Below are 20,521 nucleotides of genomic sequence, written 5' to 3'. Positions count from 1 at the left end.
AAGAAAGAAACTGGACTAGATCATGTCTGCTACTGCTTCTGTTAGCCCCAGGGCCACCCCAAGCTCCAGACTTTACATGCTGATTGTGGAATTGTCAAGAGCCTCCAAACCCTTCTCAATGCAATCTTCTGAGGAGAGAGGGAGCGAAGAGCACTGCTCGGAGTGATAAGAAATGAAGCACTCTCTTACTGACACCAACTAGAATGGCAGGCATTTTGAGGCCCAGATCAGGTACTGCTGAGTGACACCTAAGCACTGATTGGTCACCAAACACCGGCCTGTCAGGAGCCGATGTGTACCTTTCTATACTAGCACCTGATATTGGAGTGCTCTGTGCCCTCATCCACTACACCTGCCATGCAACCAGCTAATGTTGAGGGGAAACACTCTAGAACTGTCTTCCTTGGTACCAGGAAGATTCACGGTATTGCGTGACTTGGAAGTAACCAAACAACCAGAGTCACCATTGTTGGGCATTGTAAAGAAATTCCTAGTACTGGTGCCGTCTGCCTGTATCAGCCACCTCAGTTCCTGCGCAGGACACTTCAGGATCCTCTAGAACTCCAAGAAGGATGGCTCATCCTATGAAGGAAATGTATTTTCTCCTCCTCTGCATCAGAGCAAAGTGGAGACATGTTGCCCATGTACTTATAGCCAGGAGAGTGTGGTAAGCCAAATTACTCCAACAAAGGATACTTTTTCAGAAGAGGACATAAGGAGATGCACGAGCCCCTCTCCTGTTAATCTCCGTGGCCAACAATACCAAACTTGTCCAATTCATTCATGGGCGTTTCGGCAGCGACACCTCTCGATGACGTTGTTTGTCAGCAGCAAGCGACGTCATCGAGAGACTTCGCCGCCAAAATGCTGCAGAAATGCCGCAGCAACGCCTCTCAATGACACAGTTGTCAGCAGCAAGTGGCATCATCGAGAGGCGTCGCCGCTGAAATGCCGCAGAAATTTGGCAGCATTTTGGCAGATGCCTGGCTGTCGGCCATGATGCAGGCGCATTTAGATGCCCCCGCGGGTGCTGCGGTGAGGACACCTGGTTTAGGCTTTCCTTGTGTAGTTATCACTATTATTCAATAAATAACTTTTATGGTTAAGCTGGTTGCTTCTCTCTCTGAACTTTACTCTTCTGTGTTTTTCGGTTCCCTAGTTACTCTGCAGCAACACTTCTTTTACCTAAGCTAAAGATCCCTGCAGCACCCAACAATACTGCGGGGTTTGCTAATCGAATGGGTTACTACTAGTACAGTTATAACATGAAAGTGGGTATAGGGATGTGCTGAACCTGTGGCATATAAGGGATGCAGCTTGAATGTGCTGCTTGGCCCAGCCTATTGAGCCCACGGGCATATAAGGGGGTGGGGATCAGCTTGAAAGTGTTGATTGACCCAGTCCGCTCAGACTTGCTCTGTTAATTGTGTGTTCATCTGGTTCTGGGGCTGGAGGAACCCAGCCCTGGGGAACCTAGGTCTTGTGAAAGACTCCATTGGGAGGGCACTTGCAGCAGGGAGAAGTAGAGCTCCATATGAAAACACAAGTGACACAAACAGCACACTGATAGACTTACAGACCCCACCCAGCCCCCTGAAGAGTAACCGGGCAAATCTGGTAACAGGAGGCAATTGTCTTCTATAACACCCAATTCTGTCTAGCGATTTCAGCTGCTTTGCCCTTTATGCACTTGGCTATGGAACACACAGGACATGCAGGACACAAGCGCATCCCTAAGGGACGCTGCTTTTTAAAAGAATTTGATCTCGGCTATGGGATGCATACGCATCACCAGAAGTGGAATATACATGGGCAACATATTTTAAAGAATCACAGTTCCTAAAGTAAGTAATTGTTCTTTCCCAGCATGTATTTCACCCACTCGAATTTCTTGGCTTCTTCCCTGCAGCCCCTTTTTCGGGAGAGCCGGCTGACACTGACTACTTTTCCTCCAAGGGGCAGTGTGTTCCTCTGGAAACTGTTGGATAGTCATAGCTGTGGTTTCTATTCTCCATCCTGACAGCCGACTCTCTGACCTAGGGAAAAAGAACAGGAGTACCTGTGGCACTTTAGAGACTAACAAACTTATTTGAGCATAAGCTTTTGTGGGCTACAGCCCACTTCAGATGCTGTATTTTCCACGGCATGCAGCTGATGAAGTGGGCTGTAGCCCATAAAAGCTTACGCTCAAATAAATTTGTTAGTCTCTAAGGTGCCACAAGTACTCCTGTTCTTTTTGCAGATACAGACTAACCCAGCTGCTACTCTGAAACCTGACCTAGGCAAGGGATTCATCTCTGTGTCTGTGTCCTCATCTGTGAAAAGGAAACAAGGATCCTTGTCCACCCTTTGTAAAGCACTGAGATCATGGGATAAAAAGCATTTTCAATGTTATGTTTTATAGAGAGATTTGAAAAATGACTGAAATTTAGTCCTCTCAATGAGCACCGTTAACAGAAAAGATGATGCAAACAAATAAGAAGCTGAACAGAAAGGATGGACGTGAGAAGTGTGTGCATGATAGCTCAATGTCTTGCTAGTTTTTGTTGCATTCCATCCCTTGTATACATCAAAGAAAACTAAAAGAGCTGGATAAGTATATTAAGCAGCAATCAACCCTTCCTCCCTCCACAGTGACTATATACAGTTCAGTGAGCAGCAGCCACTGCACCTAGCCAGGATTCCAGAATGTTTTTCGTGTGGTTCAGCCATCTTTGCTTTAAAACAGAAAAAGCTGCTGTTAAAATTTATACACCAACTATGATTTCAAACCTAAACCAGCCAAACAACCAGACTCCTGGAAAGCACCTCCTTAAGAATTCTCTCCCTAATAAAATGCAACTTTCTAGCCCCCAGACATTTCACGGTTAGACCAAAAAATCATTAAAGTATCATTTCCACACATTGTTCTCACTCTCACATCCACAGCATTGATGGGGAGGCGGAACCCACCCCATACACAAAATAAAAGAGGCTGAACCACATCCACTCTAAAGTGAAAAATTTCACACACTGACTGAGAGCAGGCCCAGAAAATTGCAGCCTCAAAAAATGAGAGAGTCATAAAATTAACGCCTCCAAAAAATGAGTGTAATGATCGAAGTTGTGAGGTAGTCTTGGGGGTATAGCTGTTGAAAGCATGCCAGCTGTTCTATACAATAGAGTAACAAATGCTCAGTACATAAGTATAACGTGTTTTACTGGAATTAAGTTAGCTGCTCTTGAAATGCTGGACTGAAACAACAGCTATTTACCATGTGCGTGACACCAAAAAAGTTTTTTAAAAATAAAATACATTGGATGTATTTAATGCAGGGTTATTTGAGAGAGGCAGGATGCAGTTACCTAAAAACAACTGGTCAGGAGAGAGGGGCTACCCCACCTGCTCGCTAACAACTAAAATTCTGTCATGGATCTTCTCTATATCTTTACACAGTAACAAAGTGTTTTGGCTTTAGTATGCCTGTTACTGACACCCACCTGATTGAACATGCTCAACGTTTATTACAAGGCCTGCAAATTATTTGCCTGTATTCATTTTCCACCCCCTTGTTTCTTACTTATTTACCATCCTCACCCATAGGTTTGCCATTAGGTCAAAAAGCAGCAGTGGGTCTAGCCTCATTAGCTGCCCTCAGGATTTGATCAAGACTCCACTCGTGTACAGCCTTAGCAGTCTCTTCTTCCAGGGCTGCCCTTCCAGATTTTTTTCCAGGCTTTTCTGTGACTAAAAATAAAAAGAGTAGAGATAATATGGCTTCCTCCACCCTTGAATGGGTCTTATTCAATGTCACTGCCCTCTCCTCACGGAATTACACTGAGCTAAGTTGAAATTCACGCATCATCTGTCTCCCTGGTCCCTCCCGTCTGTTGCTGGTTTAGTAATTTCCACTCTCAGTTCCTTCTACCCTACTCATTTCTAATTCGCCCTGCAGAATAGTATCTGGCGGTGGACTCTGGCCAGGGTGCCATTTAGTGAAGTGCCTTAGGGTGCAGGCAGGGGGCACCTAGGGGCTATGTGCAGAAAGGGGTGTAGTTCAGGGTGCAGGCAGGGGGAGTAGCTAGGGGCTGCGTGCTGGGAGGGGGGTAGCTCAGGGTGCAGGTGAGGGGCTTAACAAGGGTCTGTGCATGAGGCGGGGTGTAGTGAGGGGATACCTAGGGGCTATGTGCAGAAAGGGATTAGTTCAGGGTGCAGGCAGGGGGTCACTCAGGTTTTGGAAGGGCCTGTGTTCTGGAAGGAGTGTAGCTCAGGGTGCAGGCAGGAGGGAGCTGGGGCTGTGTTCTGGGAAGGATATAGTTCAGGGTGCAAGTGGGGGGGTAGCTAGGGGCTGTGTGCAGGCAAGGGGGTTGCTCAGGTTGTAGGAAAGGGCTGTGTTCTGGGAGGGGTGTAGCTCGGTGCAGGCAGGAGGGAGCTAGGCTCTGTCTGTGAGAAGGAGTGTAGCTAGGGTGCATGAAGAAGCTGTGGCTAAGGGCCTGGGGGTGATGTTGCTGCAGGGCTGGCTGGGCGCTCAGTCCAGAGTTGGCACAGTGGGAGCAACTTCGCTGGACAGGGGCTGGGGCGAGGGGGTGTACTCTGCCTGCCCTGAGTACATGATGGGTAGGGGGAAAGGGACATCTTGACCTAGGGTGACCAGATGTCCCAATTTTAGAGGGACAGTCCTGATTTTTGGGTCTTTTTTTTATATAGGCTCATATTACCCCCCCAACACCTGTCCCGATTTTTCACACTTGCTGTCTGGTCACCCTATCCTGACCTCATGCCCCCACTTGGCTTTGCACAGCAGTTCAGGAGGCAGGGTCCTGATCCCAATCAGCTCAGCCAGCAGCAGCTCCATGGGGGAGGTGGGGAGGGGCAGCATGGTGGCAGTAGAGCACAGCAGTAGGGCAGGGATGGGGAGGAGGAGAGGCAGCATTCCTGTCCTGGGGCAAACTTCATCCAAATGTGGTATGACATACCCTCTCCCAGCACACACCCCTAGCTAGCCCTGCCTGCCTGCACCTCCTCCCAGCACATACCCCTAGCTACTCCCAGCCTGCCTACACCCCCAACCGGCACACACCCCTAGCTACTCCCGGCCTGCCTACACCCCCTCCCAGCACACACCCCTAGCTACTCCCTGCCTGCCTATTCCCCCCCTCCCGGCACACACCCCTAGCTATTCCCTGCCTGCCTACACCCCCTCCCAGCACACACCCCTAGCTACTCCCTGCCTGCCTATTCCCCCCGTCCCGGCACACACCCCTAGCTATTCCCTGCCTGCCTGCACCCCCTCCCAGCACACACCCCTAGCTACTCCCGGCCTGCCTACACCCCCTCCCAGCACACACCCCTAGCTACTCCCGGCCTGCCTATTCCCCCCGTCCCGGCACACACCCCTAGCTATTCCCTGCCTGCCTGCACCCCCTCCCAGCACACACCCCTAGCTACTCCCCGCCTGCCTGCTGAGTTGCCCCCCTGTCTGCGCACAGCCCCTAGCTACCCTTTTCCCTACATGCTAAGCTACAACCCTCTCAGCACCCTCAGCTACATCCCTCCCAGCACACAACCCCTAGCTACCACTTGCCTGTATCTAAGCTACATCCCTCCCAGTACACAGCCCCTGGCTATGGCATGCCTGGACCCTGAGCGACTCCCCTGCTCATAGCTCATAGCTACCCCCTGCCTTCACCCTGCCCACACACAGTCCCTAACAACACCTCTCCCTGCACCCTGCCCACACACAGCCCCTACCTACACTTCTCCCTGCACCCTGCCCGCACACAGCCCCTAGCTACCCCCTGCCTGCATCCTGCCCACACACAACCCCGAGCTACACCTCTCCCTGCACCCTGAGCAGTTTTCAAGCTCTTTGAACTGAGGCCTCACCTGCTTTGCATTATAATTTTTGGTTGCCCCCCAGGCATTAGCAGCAAGAAACCTACAGTTTGCAAGTGCCTAAGTAGGCCCTGGACTCATGGTTAAAGTTGCTCCCCCAAAATCTGACATGCTCCCTGCCCCAGCCAGTGGCATCTCTCTCCAGTGAATTAGAATCTTGAAAATCCACACACTGACCTGTTCAAAAGCGCATTGATTGAAGCCTGTAGCCAGGGCCGGCCTTAGGATTTATGGTGCCCTAGGCGAGATTATTAAACTGGTGCCCTTGTGCCTGATCTGCTCTTAGCAACACAAACATAAGCTTATAGTATTGGAAAACTTGCCACATTCACATTATTAAAACCAGTTTAACTTAATTAAGCACACTGTAATGCTGATGGACTAGCACTAAAGAAGCAGCACTATAGAAAATTTCTGATATGACAGAATGATGCAAATATATTTTTTTTAATTTATCAAAATTTTATTGGAAATTTATATGAAGAGGTATTGAAACAAAGATTTGTTTTTAATTAAAAGCAATCTTTCTGGCTTTTTTGGCGGCAAAATCAGTAATAATGTCATCATATGACAAAGACAAAGTCGTGTCTTGTTCGATTGCAAGAATAGCAAGACCAGTCAAGCGTTCCTGACTCATTGTAGAGCGGAGATAGTTTTTAATGAGCTTTAGTTTTGAGAAACTCCATTATCCTGATGCTACTGTTACAGGAATTGTCAGCAGAATACGAGTGGCAATGTACACGTTAGGATATATGTCAACAAGTTTGGGCGTATGAATAAACTGTACAATGTCCATCACCGATTTTGCATGTGGCAACATTGATGACAGTGTACTCAATTCTTCGTACAGTTCAAGTCCATTTAAATCAAAACTATCACCGTGCTCCAGGAGGCTCTCTAGATTCTTGCACTTTGTCATTAGTTGCTCTTGTTTTCCTATTTTCTTGAATTTAGTTATGTCATACAAAAATCCAAACTGTTCATGGTGTACTTGCAAGGTATTAAACCTTTCATCAACAGCAGATACTGCTTTATCCATCACAACATTAAAAAATTCAACCTCAAATTTCTTTTCTGGATCGTCTATGGGCATGATCTGCTGTACAGATTCTTCACAAAGAAGTGTCCCTGGCCTTTTTAACTCATATTAACTATGTATTTACTTTATGAAAGTTGGAGAAAACATTGTGAAAACGTAAAACATTGGCTGCCCATCTTCTGGGCTGGCAAAAGTTATACTGACTCACAGGGAAAAAAAAGCAGGTGAATCTTACTACAACATATGGTCACTCTATACCAGGAGTCGGCAACCTTTCAGAAGTGGTGTGCCAAGTTCACTGTAATTTAAGGTTTCTTGTGCCAGTAATACGTTTTAATGTTTGTTGAAGGTTTCTCTCTATGTCTATATTATATAAATAAACTATTGTTATTATCTGAGGTCTTGGCCACTGGTCCTGCTCAGGCCACTGCCAGCTGAGTAAATGAAACCCCAAACCGGCAGCGGGCTGGTGACTTGAACCCTAGACAAGGATCCCAGGCCCTGCTCAGCCTGCTGCTGGTCTGGGGTTCTGACCACCAACTCCTGCCAGCCCGGATCCCGGCCGCCAACCCCCCCACCAGCCCGCTACCAGCCTGGGATTCTGCTCACCCAGGCTGGCTCACCCAGGCTGCTCACCCAGGCTGGGATTCTGCTCACCCAGGCTGGCAGGAGGCAGAGTGGGGCTGGCGGCTGAGCTCCTGACTGGCAAGGGGCCGGCAGCCGGAACCCCGGAGTAGCAGTAGGCTGAGTGCTGCTGGCACCCCAGACTGGCAGCAGACTGAGCCACTCAACACCCCACCGGCCCTGCTCAGCCCGCCACCAGCCCGCTCAGCCCGCCACCAGCCCACTCAGCCCACTGCCGGCTGAGTGAATGGAACCCCAGGCTGACAGCAGGTTGAGTGGTTCAACTGGCCTGCTCAGCCCACTGCCAGCCTGGGGTTCCTTGGGGGTCCCCAGGCCAGCAGCAGGTGCTGAGTGGGGCCGATGGCTGGTATTCCAGCTGGCAATAGGGCAGCAGCCAGAACCCCAGAGCAGTGATGGGCTGAGCCGCTCAGCCTGCTGCTGCATACCATCAAAAATCAGCTCACCTGCCACCTTTGACACGTGTGCCGTAGGTTGCCGAACCCTGCTTTATATACTAGTAAGGAGATGAGCATATTACAGTTGTTGGAGGACTCTTATCAGGAGTAACAGGCTATAGGAAAATCAGTCAACATTTTTTGTTTCTCTGATGAAAACTGACCCACTCCCTGCCTCAAACCAAACCTGTCACTAATAATTGTCAACAACTTAATTTTCTGTTTTTGGCTAAGATATTGATTTAAAAAAAATATTGAAATTGGATTCAGGATTGTTAGCAAGAATTTTTGGCAAACAAAGTTTTAAATGACAATCTAAATGGCAACACAGTACTGCTTTCATGCTTGGCTCACCCCCCAGCCCACTGGTCCAACAGCTGCAGTAGAGGAGGAGATAGGTGGAAAACTGCAGGACCCCAAAATCCACCTCTTGGGGTGCAGAGTGGCAACAGCAGCAGCAAACCCTCAGGTCCAATCACACGCCAATGGGCACCGCTGCCAGTCCAACAGACCATGGTGAAGTTAGCACAGCATCTGATCTCAGGGAAAGGGCACCCATGGAGCCACAGCAGCTCATCCTGCCCTGTGCAGCTCCCCTCGGATGAGATGGATCGCTGGCAGCTGCCAGCCCGGGGGAGAGGCGCTTCCCAGCTAGGGTGGCCAGATCCAGATGTCCTGATTTTATAGGGCCAGTCCCGATATTTGGGGCTTTGTCTTATATAGGCACCAATTACCCTCACCTAGAGTGACCAGACAGAAAGTGTGTAAAATCAGGACAGGGATGGGTGGGGGTGGGGGGTGGGGGTAAAAGGAGCCTATATAAGAAAAAGACCCCAAAATTGGGACTGTCCCTATAAAATAGGGATATCTGATCACTGTAACCCAATCCCCTATCCTGAATTTTCACACATCTGGCTAACCCCAGCCAAGCCCTTGTAACATTCCAATTCTGGCTGCCTGCCCAGGAAGTGAGTTACTTTCACTTTCATTCCTCAGCAGCCAGCCAGCCTCCCCTCCCCCCCCCCAGCACCTCACCCAACCCAGCCCTGACGGAGGGGAGGGAGGAGAGAGAGATGGGTGCTCCTGGGGAGGAGGGAGAAAGGAGGGGGTGCTCCATGGGGCAGGGGGGAGAAGAATGGATGTTATGGGAGACAACAAAGGATACTGGTTCCAGAGCCACAGAGCCTGCCTCACCTGACCTCAGCTCGGGGGAAAAAGTCACACTCACAGGTGAGCTCCTTCCCCAACCCTACCCCCACCCCTTCCCCAGCAGCCAATCCCATTCCTCAGACTGTGCTGCATTCGGCTCTCTCTAGGACCCAGCAGCCCTGCTTCTACACTGTCTGGGCTGCCTGGAGAGTGGTGCCCCCAGGCAGTGTGAGGCCCTACGCGGCTGCCTATTCTGCCTATGCCTAAGGACGGCCCTGCCTGTAGCCAATGGTACTTTAGGATATTAGGGGTTTGTACTCCCCCACATAACTGCCCTTACCTGGTCATTACTTTCTGCTTTTGGTAACTCAACCAACTCTGCAGTCATACAAGGCCAATGATTTCTGAGCCGTACGTTACTGTGCCTTTTGCTCTTCACACAACCCATAAAATGAAGGCATCACACAGGCAGGGTGCGGCCCAGATAACACTGTTTGCTAACACTATCCAACCTGCCAGACGTAGCTGCATATACACATGGCTACTGCAGGCTTCTAGGGGCACCTGCAACGCAACACAGCAAGCACCACTACAGGGGGCAGAACTGTTTAAAGGGATACCATGCTAGTCCTATGTCTGACACATGCTTGTTAGTGTGAGCGCACGCTAGCTATTGCTTGCTAGAAATCCAAGTCCAAGTGGTGTGGCAACAATGTAGCTAGTGGGAAGAGGCTGAAACTAGAGTTTAGGTTTCCATTTTCCTCAGCTAGGCCAATAGGAGCGCTGGAGAGGCAGTCCCTGGGAGGGAGCAGAGTGCCTTGGCAAGCACTTGAGCAGCAGCCTCCAGCTGCCATAAAACATGAAGTGTGTCCAAAGCTCAAGTGAAAGGTCACTGAACTGTATCAGTAAATGGATCATTGCACGTGCTGGAATATGGATTCCGTGTGACACCATTCCAGCTCTCAGACTGCAAAGAGCTCTCCATACATTGCAGTAGGAGGGGAAGGGATGTGTGTGAGGGAGAGCGAACGGATGTCATCTGCTTTTTTATCTTGCTCAGGCCCCACAGGTTCTAGAAGCATAATAACCCTGCTGCCCCATTTTTCTAGCAGTCACACAGACCACTGTTGGAGCATGCTAGTCACCCACTGAGCATGTCTGGAGGCTGCAGGGCTAGCCTCCTGCCAGCAGGACAGAACCATAGAAATTTAGACCTGGAATCATCAAGTCCAACCCCCTGCACTCTGGACCATCCCTGACTGGTGTTTGTCCTATCTGTTCTTAAATACCTCCAGGGATAGGGCTTCCACAACCTCCTTTTGAAGTCTCTCCTGCCTCTTAACTACCCTCATAGTTGGACAGATTGTTTCCTATTATCTAAGCTAACTCTCCCTTGCTATAGATTAAACCCATTACATCTTGTCCTGTTGTCCTGCATTCAGTGGACATGGAGAATGGCCCTAAACATATACGAAGCCTGTTATCAGGTCTTGTCTCAAGAATAACATGCCGAGCTTTAATCTTGCCTCCCATGTCAGGGTCATTTTTGTGCTCTCCTCTGGACCATTTCTCCTGGTAGTCCACATCTTTTCTAAGGTGTGGTGCCCAGCTTTGGACACAGTACGTCAGCGGAGGACTCAGCAGTGCTGAGCAGAGAGGGACAGTTACCTCCCATGCAGACATGCCAAACCTACCAAAAATAAAAAATAAAATAAAATAAAACCACCACAGAAATTAGGCTTGTTTTTGGCTTAATTGACTTCTGAGTGGCTCATTGGCTACTTTTTGACTTGTAGCTTGTTTGGCTTGTTGCTTCTTTTTTTGATCGGCTCCAGGCAAGCAGGGGCAAGTGAGGGGCAAGGAAGGGAGAGAGTCAGGAGTGCCCAGCGGGCCCACCACCATCCCAGACCGCATGCTGGAGGGGTGGGGGGGATCTAGTCACATTGTGTGTTGGGGTTCTCAGGGACTGGCTTGTTTTGAAATGGGAGTAGATTGAATTTTGTCTTATTGTGAAAGTTGGGGTGCTTATTTACCCGCGTGAAAGTTGGCAACTGTGCTCCCATGTCTTACATACCATGCACCTGTTCGTACACTCCAGAATGATATGAGCCTTTTTCGCACCTGCATCACATTGTTGACGCCTATTCAATTTGTGCTTCCCTATAATCCCCAGATCCTTTTCAAACAGTTCTACTGTCTAGCAAATGAGTCCTCATTTTGTACTTGTGCGTTTGATTTTTTTTTTTGCCTTCCTAAATGACGTACTGCTCATTTGTGTTCAATTTCATCATATTGATTTCAGACCATTTCTCCAATTTGACCTACCTTCCATCACTGCTGCTGAGGGAGAGCTGCCTGCTAACAGCTGCACTTCAAGGACCTTCCATGAGGTGCTGGGACAGAAAGTGCATTCGTGACTTGAGAGGTATTGACTCCAGGGCAGAGACATAAAGGCTAAATAGATTTTGATGAGGTGGCATATGGGCTGGGTGGGACTTGTGGAGGAAGGAGGAGAGACTTTTATCCAGGTGATGTCACATATGTTAGCACTGTTTTTAGAAGGCTACTCTCATTGGAATAGCGGCACATCACTGGCTAGCTGGGTTTTTTCCGTTTGTTTTTAAATTTTTTTCTCATTCTTAATGCTCCATGGTCAAGACTGCTGAACTCCATGTTCTTCCTGCTCTTTTGGTTGCGGGAGTTGGGATGTGTGTGCATGTGCACAAATGTTTCCTGCAAAGAGTTGTGCGTATCCTTAACCGCCACTGGAAAGGAACATTAATAATCATTAGGCTTCTCTCCATGCGCTGTTACCCCCCCATAATCCCCACTCCATTTTTTCTCCCAGGGAAGTGGAAGCTAAAGAGGAATTTTTTAAATGCGTATGACCTGTTCATAGACAATGTGTAATGTGTAGCAATTAGACTAGATTTGTCACGTCCAGTAACTTCATGAGCAAGGTGGTGATGCGAGCCACACACTGGAAAACAAGAGCATGTCCCTGCATGGTTCTGTTGAATATAATTATGGTGAGAGTATAAAAAGAGATTCAGTGACTGGAAAAGAGCATTTGATGAAGCCCAAAAGCACACACTGTATTTTACCTGTGCAATGTTTCATGCCTCTTCCCCTCTCCCCACCACCACCAAAAAAATCCATCGTCCTCTGTAATGTACAGGTATAAAGCTTATTTTCAAAGAGGGGCAGGATGGTCTTGTTAAGACACTTGATTTGGCCTCGGGAAATTTGGGTTTGGGTCACCAGTCTGCTACAGATGCCCTGTGTGACCTTGGGCAAGTAATCTGTAAACAGACGTAATAGTTTATTTCTGGTACTTTTTTTCTGTCCCTTTTGGATAGACTCTCTGACTCAGTGCCTAGCAGAATGAGGCCCTGATCGCAAGTGTGACTACAATACAGTTAATGAGGTTGATGATGATGATGTCATTTATGGATTTGTACAGCGTTTGGTACGTCTTTCTGAGCTGTCTGCCCTGTAGTCAGTAAATTAATGCATGTATTTCATTGCTTACTAGCTTTGGCAATATAGTTTCTGTAACTTATTATTGTCACCCCTTTTTTTAACCTGAGAGGTTAGCCAGTTAATAGGGGGGCCTTGAGGGGTGTTTCCATTTGGAGGAGAAATTGATCAGGCAGGGCTGTTTTTATATATATACAATCCTGTTTATTTGTAAAAATGTGTAAACTTCTGTTCCCTTGACTGCTGGATGATCATACAACAGGGCCGCCCAGAGGATTCAGGGGGCCTGGGGCAAAGCAATTTTGGGGGCCCCTTCCATAAAAAAAAGTTGCAATACTATATTCTCATGGGAGCTCCTGCGGGGCCTGGGGCAAATTGCCCCACTTTCTCCTCCCCCCCCACAGGCAACATTTTTAAACCTTCCGTATCTCAGCACAAACCCAGTTTTGAGAAAACTTCTTTATAATGTATCACGGGCTCTCAGTATCAGCTAGTGCTAAAAGGCACTACAGCTCATTAAAAGGGCTGGACAAATAATTACCATCAAAACTTTTTTTCGATCAAAAACTAGGGTTTTTTTTTAAAGCAAAAAAATCACGGACAATGTCTGCTTTCCTTCAAAATTTGTTGTGGCTTTTTTAATCGAAAAGCTGAAATTAGTCTGCCAAAACCTGAACATGTTCTGGGGTTTCAGAAGTGCGTGGCCACATCTTTGCTGCTGGCTATGTTTGATTGTTTAAAGAAACAATAAAAAAATTCTGCTTAAAATAAATCTAAAACTTTTGAACCACCTCGGCTTGTGACCAAACGCCTGAGCCCATCCAGTCAGAGATTTTTCCAGGTTTCTGATACTCTGCTGGCTTCCTTGACTCATACCTGTCTCCATGACTTTGGGTTCATTTAGCTTAGAACATAAGATCATAAGAATGCCCATACTGGGTCAGACCAAAGGTCCATCCAGCCCAGTAGCCTGTCTTCTGACAGCGGCCAATGCCAGGTGCCCCAGAGGGAGTGAACCTAACAGGTAATGATCAAGTGATCTCTCTCCTGCCGTCATCTCCACCTTCTGACAAACAGAGGCTAGGGACACCATTCTTTATCCATCCTGGCTAATAGCCATTAATGGACTTAACCTCATGCATTTATCTGTTTCCTAGAGACTGGCTCCATGGGATCCCTCACAAACTGGAGAATGTTACTGTGGGTTTGTCTTTAGTATAGTTTATGTACGGTACTCCTCGAACTGAGCATTTGCGCTTGTTCCAGAATCTGGGATGAGCCTATGTTGTGAAAACTGAAATGCTCAAAATAGCACATGCATGTGAATGGACACAGGGTGCTAAAATTAAATTAACCCAGAGGTTCTCAAACTGGGGGTCGGGACCCCTCAGAGAGTCATGAGGTTATTACTGGGGGTTGCAAGCTGTCAGCCTCCAGCTGAAACCCTGCTTTGCCTCCAGCCTTTATAATAGTGTTAAATATATTAAAAAGTGTTTTTAATTTATAAGGGGGAGGGTCACACTCAGAGGTTTGCTATGTAAAAGGCATCACCAGTACAAAAGTTTGAGAACCACTGAATTAACCCCTCTGGAGCCACAGGGGATGGGGATCTCCCTTGGTAAGGTTGGGCAGGATATTGCTCTTCTCATGTGATCCCTCCCTCAGTGGCTAATTTTAAATGAAGCTAAATTCCCCTAACGTGAATCTCCCTATGGCACTGAAATTAAATATAGACTATAATTTGGCATTTGAGAAGTGAAAGGGATGGTAGCCCTAATGGAAAAGCTAACAGCTTGGCTCTTCTGCAAGCCTCAAACTGCTCAATGAGCTTTAGGGCAGGGAAGGCTGTGCCTCCCAAATAGCCTGGCCCTGCCCCCTATCTGACCCCCAGCCACCTGCCCCCCGACTGCCCGCCCCCTCAGAATCCCCAACCCATCCTGCTCCTTGCCCCCCACCCTCCCCCAGAGACCCCCCCCAACCATCACCCCAGGACCCCACCCCTGCTCCCTGTCCCCTGACTGCCCTGACCCCTATCCACCCCCCGCTGACTCCTGACAGACCCCCGGAACACCCACAATCCAACGCCCCCCGTTCCCTGTCCCCTGACCACCCCCGCAACCTCTACCCTCTCCCTGTCCCCAGGACTCCCTGCCCCTTAGCCAACCCTATGGGCTCCGGCCCCTTGCCCCCGGTTCCCGCCTCACCCGGAGCCTCAACGCTTCCAGGAGCATCTCTTGACAGCAGCAGCGTGGCTCCGGCGGGGCCCCGGAGCTCCACCTCGCGTAGAGCCGAGTGGTCAGGGGGCAGGGCTGAGAGCTCCAGGCCGAGCGGAGGGAGCTCAGCTCCCGCTGGACCTCGCAGCCCTGCCCCCTTACCATGTGGTTCTGAGCAGGGCGGAGCTCAGGGGCCCCGCCAGAGCCATGTTGCCGCTGTCAAGAGACGCTGCCAGATGCCATTCTTGCATTCAGCCATTCTTGTGGGGGCCATTGCAGAGCCCGGGGCCTGGGCAAATTGCTCCACTTGCTTCCCCCCCCCCCCCCCGCAGCCCTATCATACAAGTAGTTTCCTTGTGTATAATTCCAAGGCTTCCTTATAGCCAGCACACTGCCCAAAAAAGCGCTCTTGCCTTTCTCTTAGGGCGACTACTAGGTGCTTCTCTGGCTGTCTCGTTTGTCTTCTGGTCCTCGCCCCTTGCTTTCTAGCTGCCTCTGACTGGTACTGACATATAGACACACACATCTCCACCCAGTTAATCCCCAGCTGCCACACTTGCATTCAGTCTAGTGTGGGGCAGCGATGTTTATCAGTCTCCAGGGGGGCCTCAACCAAAACAATGGAAACCATTGAACCAAAGAGCCATTTAACTATGCCCTCATATAGCCTGAATGACATGTAGCTGTTATGATAAACAGCTTCAGCAAAGTCTGGGACTGCCCTAGAGCTAAGGCACTGCTGTTAGCGACCCAACCTCTAGTTTAACATTATATTTAATACTATAAGTGCATAGCCAAAAGTGCAGTTCTGATTCTCCCTGATAAAATGCTGAACAATGACAAGTACATCTAAAGATCCAAGTATCAGGGGGTAACGGTGTTAGTCTGTATCCACAAAAACAACCAGAAGTCTGGTGGCACCTTAAAGACTAACAGATTTAGTTGGGCACAAGCTTTCATGGGTAAAAAAAACCTCTTCAGAAGTGAGTTTTTTATCCATGAAAGCTTATGCCCAACTAAATCTGTTAGTCTTTAAGGTGCCACCAGACTCCTTGTTATAAAAGAATCCAGATACTCGTGATGTGTTTACAGTTTTATGTTAGGAAACTTGTAAAATATAACCACAACTATCTAACAAACTGAAAATGAACTAGACCTAAAATAATCTGTTAAAATGTGTACAGCTGATTCATAGCCCTGGACCACACTCTGAATAATAGATGATGCTGAGGTCCAGTGCACTCTCCCAGGTGGCATAAATATGCAAATACACAATAACCACTTTCTACAATGGCTGTAAAATTAAAATCAGATTGGGGTATGTGCACCCCTGTGGTGCCTTAGCGTAGGGGTGGGGCATTTTATGAGGAGAAATGAGGGGAAGGGCAACATTCCCTCTCATCGTACACGTTTTGTACGCCTCCTCAGTCACTCTGTAGAACAACTCTGAGCAGCACAGTAACTCCTTCTCTTGTGGGGAGGGGAAGGGCGGAAAGCAGGGCTAGCTAATGATAACCCAGCAGACACAAGAGAACAAGTGCTGCAGAGAGTGGTATAGGGGAAAGCATAAATAGGCCAAGATCCATGGGAACTGGCTTGCTTTCCGTGGAGCTCAATCTTATGCTTGAACTATTGTCAACTCGCCCTTGACTGCTCTGCTCTGCCACCAGTCCTGTTTCCCGGAAAGCAGAATATGGTGGAATGGCGTCTTAAAAAGGACACCCACCATTCAGGGCTCACGGCTCCTCTTCATGAAGGGGAATGTTTGGCCCCCAACATACAAACAGCCTTTTTTTATATAAATATCAGAAGTGCTCTTTGTGCATGTTAACTAAAAGCTGTCGTACAGCCAAAGACAATGTTGTTTGAGAAAGAACATAAGAATGGCTGTACCAATGCCAGGTGCCCCAGAGAGAGTGAACCTAACAGGTAATGATCAAGTGATCTCTTTCCTGCTGCCAATCTCCACCCTCTGACAAACAGGGACTAGAGACACCATTCCTTATCCATCCTGGCTAATAACCATTAATGGACTTTACCTCCATGAATTAATCCAGTTCTCTTTTAAACACTGTTATAGTCCTAATCTTCACAACCTCCTCAGGCAAGGAGTTCCACAAGTTGATTGTGCACTGGGTGAAGAAGAACTTCCTTTTATTTGTTTTAAACCTGCTGCCCATTAATTTCATTTGGTGGCCGCTAGTTCTTACATTATGGGAACAAGTAAATAATTTTTCCTTATTCACTTTTTCCACATCACTCATGGTTTTATATACCTCTATAATATCTCCCCTTAGTCTTCTCTTTTTCAAGCTGAAAAGTTCTAGCCTCTTTAATCTCTCCTCATATGGGACCCATTCCAAATCCCTAATCATTTTAGTTGCCCCTCTCTGAACCTTTTCTAATGCCAGTATATCTTTTTTGAGATAAGGAGACCACATCTCGACACATTATTCAAGATGTGGGCGTACCATGGATTTATATAATGGCAATAAAATATGCTCCGTATTATTCTTTATCCCCCATGACGACTCCAAGATCTTTTTCCTGATTAGTTTTAGCTAATTTAGTCCCCATCATATTGTATGTATAGTTGATGTTATTTTCCACAATGTGCATTACTTTACATTTATCCACATTAAATGTCATTTGCCATTTTGTTGCCCAGTCACCTAGGTTTGTGAGATCTTTTTGAAGTTCTTCATAGTCTGCTTTGGTCTTAACTATCTTGAGCAGTTTAGTGTCATCTGCAAATGATGAAAGCTAGGAAGGAAATGACTTGGAGGGTTTTATATATCAATATGATGTAGGGGGAGGTGGTATTGAGAAAAGTTGACAGGAAGTACAATCATACGGTCCAGCCACTGGACTGGGACTCAAGACACATGGGTGCAATGCCCTGCACTGCTAATATCTTCCTCTGTGGCCTTCAGCAGGTCACTTAGTCTCTCTCTTCTCCTCAGTTCCCCATCACTAAAATGGGGATCAGAATATTCTCCCTCTGTCTATCTTGTTTGTTTGAACTGTTAGTTCTCCAGAGTAGGGACTTTGGGGTGTTATAGTCCCAATTGGACTTGGGGCCTCCTGTATTACAAACTGTTATTAACAGTTTTTACATTGTGATTATCAAGAAAGAGAACAAAATGCCCCCAAAGCTGTTATTCCAGAGTCAAAATGCTTTTCCTAAATCTTTGTGTGGCATTGCCATTGAACTTCCCACAAGTTACGTTTTGGGCTGAGAGCCTGTCATGCATTTATCTACTGGCAACATTAAGAAATGTGAGGAACCTGGCTAAGGACTCAAGATTCTCACACCTAAAGGTAGTTCTTCAGGGTCAGTCTGTAGGCACATCAGCTCTCCATCTGCCAGCAGCTAGGCTGCCAACAGCATCAGATTGTGTTTGTTTGTTTCTCTGGAAGCAATCATGATTGGGACTGGGTGACTCTGTCTGGCAGCAATCGAAATCTGCACACCTTCTGTAACGGTCTCACCACATCTCCTCCAACAGTGAGCCAAATTTAAACCGTGGAATGATGTGGCTTGCTTTGTCTATGCGATGAGAATAGCCAATAAAGAGGCCCCAGCTGGCATGGGCCATACAAAGCATCAAAAGCTGGGGAGAAAAGAAGAGGCACTAAAGGGGGACAACAGCGAGCAGGCCAAGCAAAAGCAGAAATAGCTTGTGGCAAAGGCAGAGATCTGTTACAGGTAAACATGGCTACCATCCTCAGTTATCCTTCACATCGATAATGAAATGTTCATGTAGGATGCATGTACAACATAAAATACAGAGAGACATCTTCCTAATGCAACGAGGGGTATATGTCATGTTCTTTGCTCACTAAATGAATATATACTTACAATGTTTAAAGACTCTCTAGGATACTCATATACTGTCCAGCTAAGAGAGACAGACTGGAGCACACCTATTATGTGGTGCATAATGAGAATTATGGGTGGGGGGGATTAGGGCCTTAGTGCCTCAAGATTGGAAACCACCCCTTGAATGGAGGGGAGAGGTACAGAAATGTTCCAGTGGGTGAGAGGGCAAGGCTAGAGGGCAGAATCCTAATGCAACTGAATAGCCTCACGGTTGCTAACAGCTCAGTGTGTGTTGTAAGCAACGTAGAAATCAGGGCTTGGAGTGTCAGCAGTGAAAAAGGGCCCTAACGTCTTAAATGAAGGCTCAGTGGGGTTTATTCTATGTAACCAGTGAGGGCGTGTCTACAGTGGAAACTGACCTCAGAATAGCTCTGTCCCTCAGGGCATGAAACATCCACCCCCCAAGAGACATACATATGCTGCCCTAACCCCAGTGTAGACAGTGCTAGGTCAGTGGAAGAGTTCATTGATTGACCTCACTGCTGCCTCCTGGGGAGGTGGATTAACTGTACTGCTTGCTGAACCCCTCACATCGACATAGTGAGTGTCTACACTGAAGCGCTGCACCAGTGTTTGAAGTGTAGACAGACCCTAAGGCAATATCTGCATATCAGGCTAGAGGTGTAAATCCGCCTGCTGGCAGCATAGCCATGCTAGTTCTGATCATGCAAGCACACTGAAAATAGAGGGTAGCCACGTCACAGGGGACTTGCTGCCCAACTGTGTGCCAGTTGTCTGGCGGGTACATTCCTGAGCTGCTAGGACCTTCTGCCGGGAATTCCCAAAGAGATAGTATTAGCCCAAACTCTTTCAAATAGAAAGGCTGTGCTAATCCTTACAGCATACATTTGGGGGACGGAGGTGGAGGGGATGTAAGCAGAGGGCATGGAGCAAGTGTTAAAAAATGTGAGAGCCACTCAGTGTAATAGCGGCACATAAGCATCGCGTCTCCTTCTGGTACCTTCTGGGAATTAGTTCTCCAGCCATCAGAGCGCACTCTGCAGGCAGGTGTCCTGCTTTCACCAGAGCACTCGTGTCCCTCACGGATCCAGTGCCCCTTGCACACCAGGGCCTTGCCCCCTGGCAGTATATCCCTCAGTATCTGGGTCATCCCTCCCGGGGGAACCCCCACTGCCACCCGCTATCCCCACCTCAGTCGTAGGCTTCTGCCAGTCACCAACTAGCCCCCGCTCCCTGGGGCAGACTGCAGTATAAGCCACTCACCACAGGCAAGGTTGGGTTTGGACCTGCCGCCTCTATCTATAATGGAGCTGCCCCTCGGCAGCCCTAATACCCTTGAGTGGGCCTTTCCTTCGACCTGCAGCCTGGGGCTCTGCTAGGCTGGAGCTCCCTAGCTCCCTGGCCCTTCCCCAGCACTGCTCAACCCTTGGTACCTTCCTCAGCTCCCCAGGCGACCTGGTCCCTCCCTCTCCAAAGGCTAGAGAGAGAGGCTGTCTGCACCTGACTCACTGCCCTCTTATAAAGGCCAGCTGAGCCCTGATTGGGGCATGGCCACACCTGAGCCTACTTCCCCAAATCAGCCTGGGAGTTACTTACTCCAGCAACAGCCCTCTCCAGGGCTGTTTTAAACCCTCCCAGGCAGGAGCGGGTGATCACCCAACTACAAGGCCTCACTCAGTTGGCCTTAACCAGCGGACGGATCCATGAGTAGGATCTTGCTTCACAATTTAAAGAAAAGAGTTAATGTTCTATCTATAAATGTGTTAGTTCAGACCCTCTGGTGCCATAAAGCAACCTTAGAGCCAGCTAGCTTGACTAGAGAGGGAGTCCTCTGCCCTTGAA

At 48.2% G+C, this 20,521-nt stretch overlaps 1 long non-coding RNA gene across 1 annotated transcript in view; it reads left to right on the top strand.

The window, feature by feature from the left end:
- Positions 1–9,183: 9,183 nt before the first annotated feature.
- LOC115656316 overlaps positions 9,184–20,521 on the top strand; it is a 25,173-nt gene continuing 13,835 nt past the window's right edge. Inside the window, exons 1-2 of the long non-coding RNA XR_004001625.1 lie at positions 9,184–9,223; positions 11,445–11,567. This is a non-coding gene — a long non-coding RNA (uncharacterized LOC115656316). The remainder of the gene's footprint in view (positions 9,224–11,444; positions 11,568–20,521) is intronic.

Source organism: Gopherus evgoodei, chromosome 8 (genome assembly GCF_007399415.2).
Source record: "Gopherus evgoodei ecotype Sinaloan lineage chromosome 8, rGopEvg1_v1.p, whole genome shotgun sequence".
NCBI classification, from domain to species: domain Eukaryota; kingdom Metazoa; phylum Chordata; order Testudines; family Testudinidae; genus Gopherus; species Gopherus evgoodei.
This window is presented reverse-complemented; position numbering and strand designations above follow the sequence as displayed.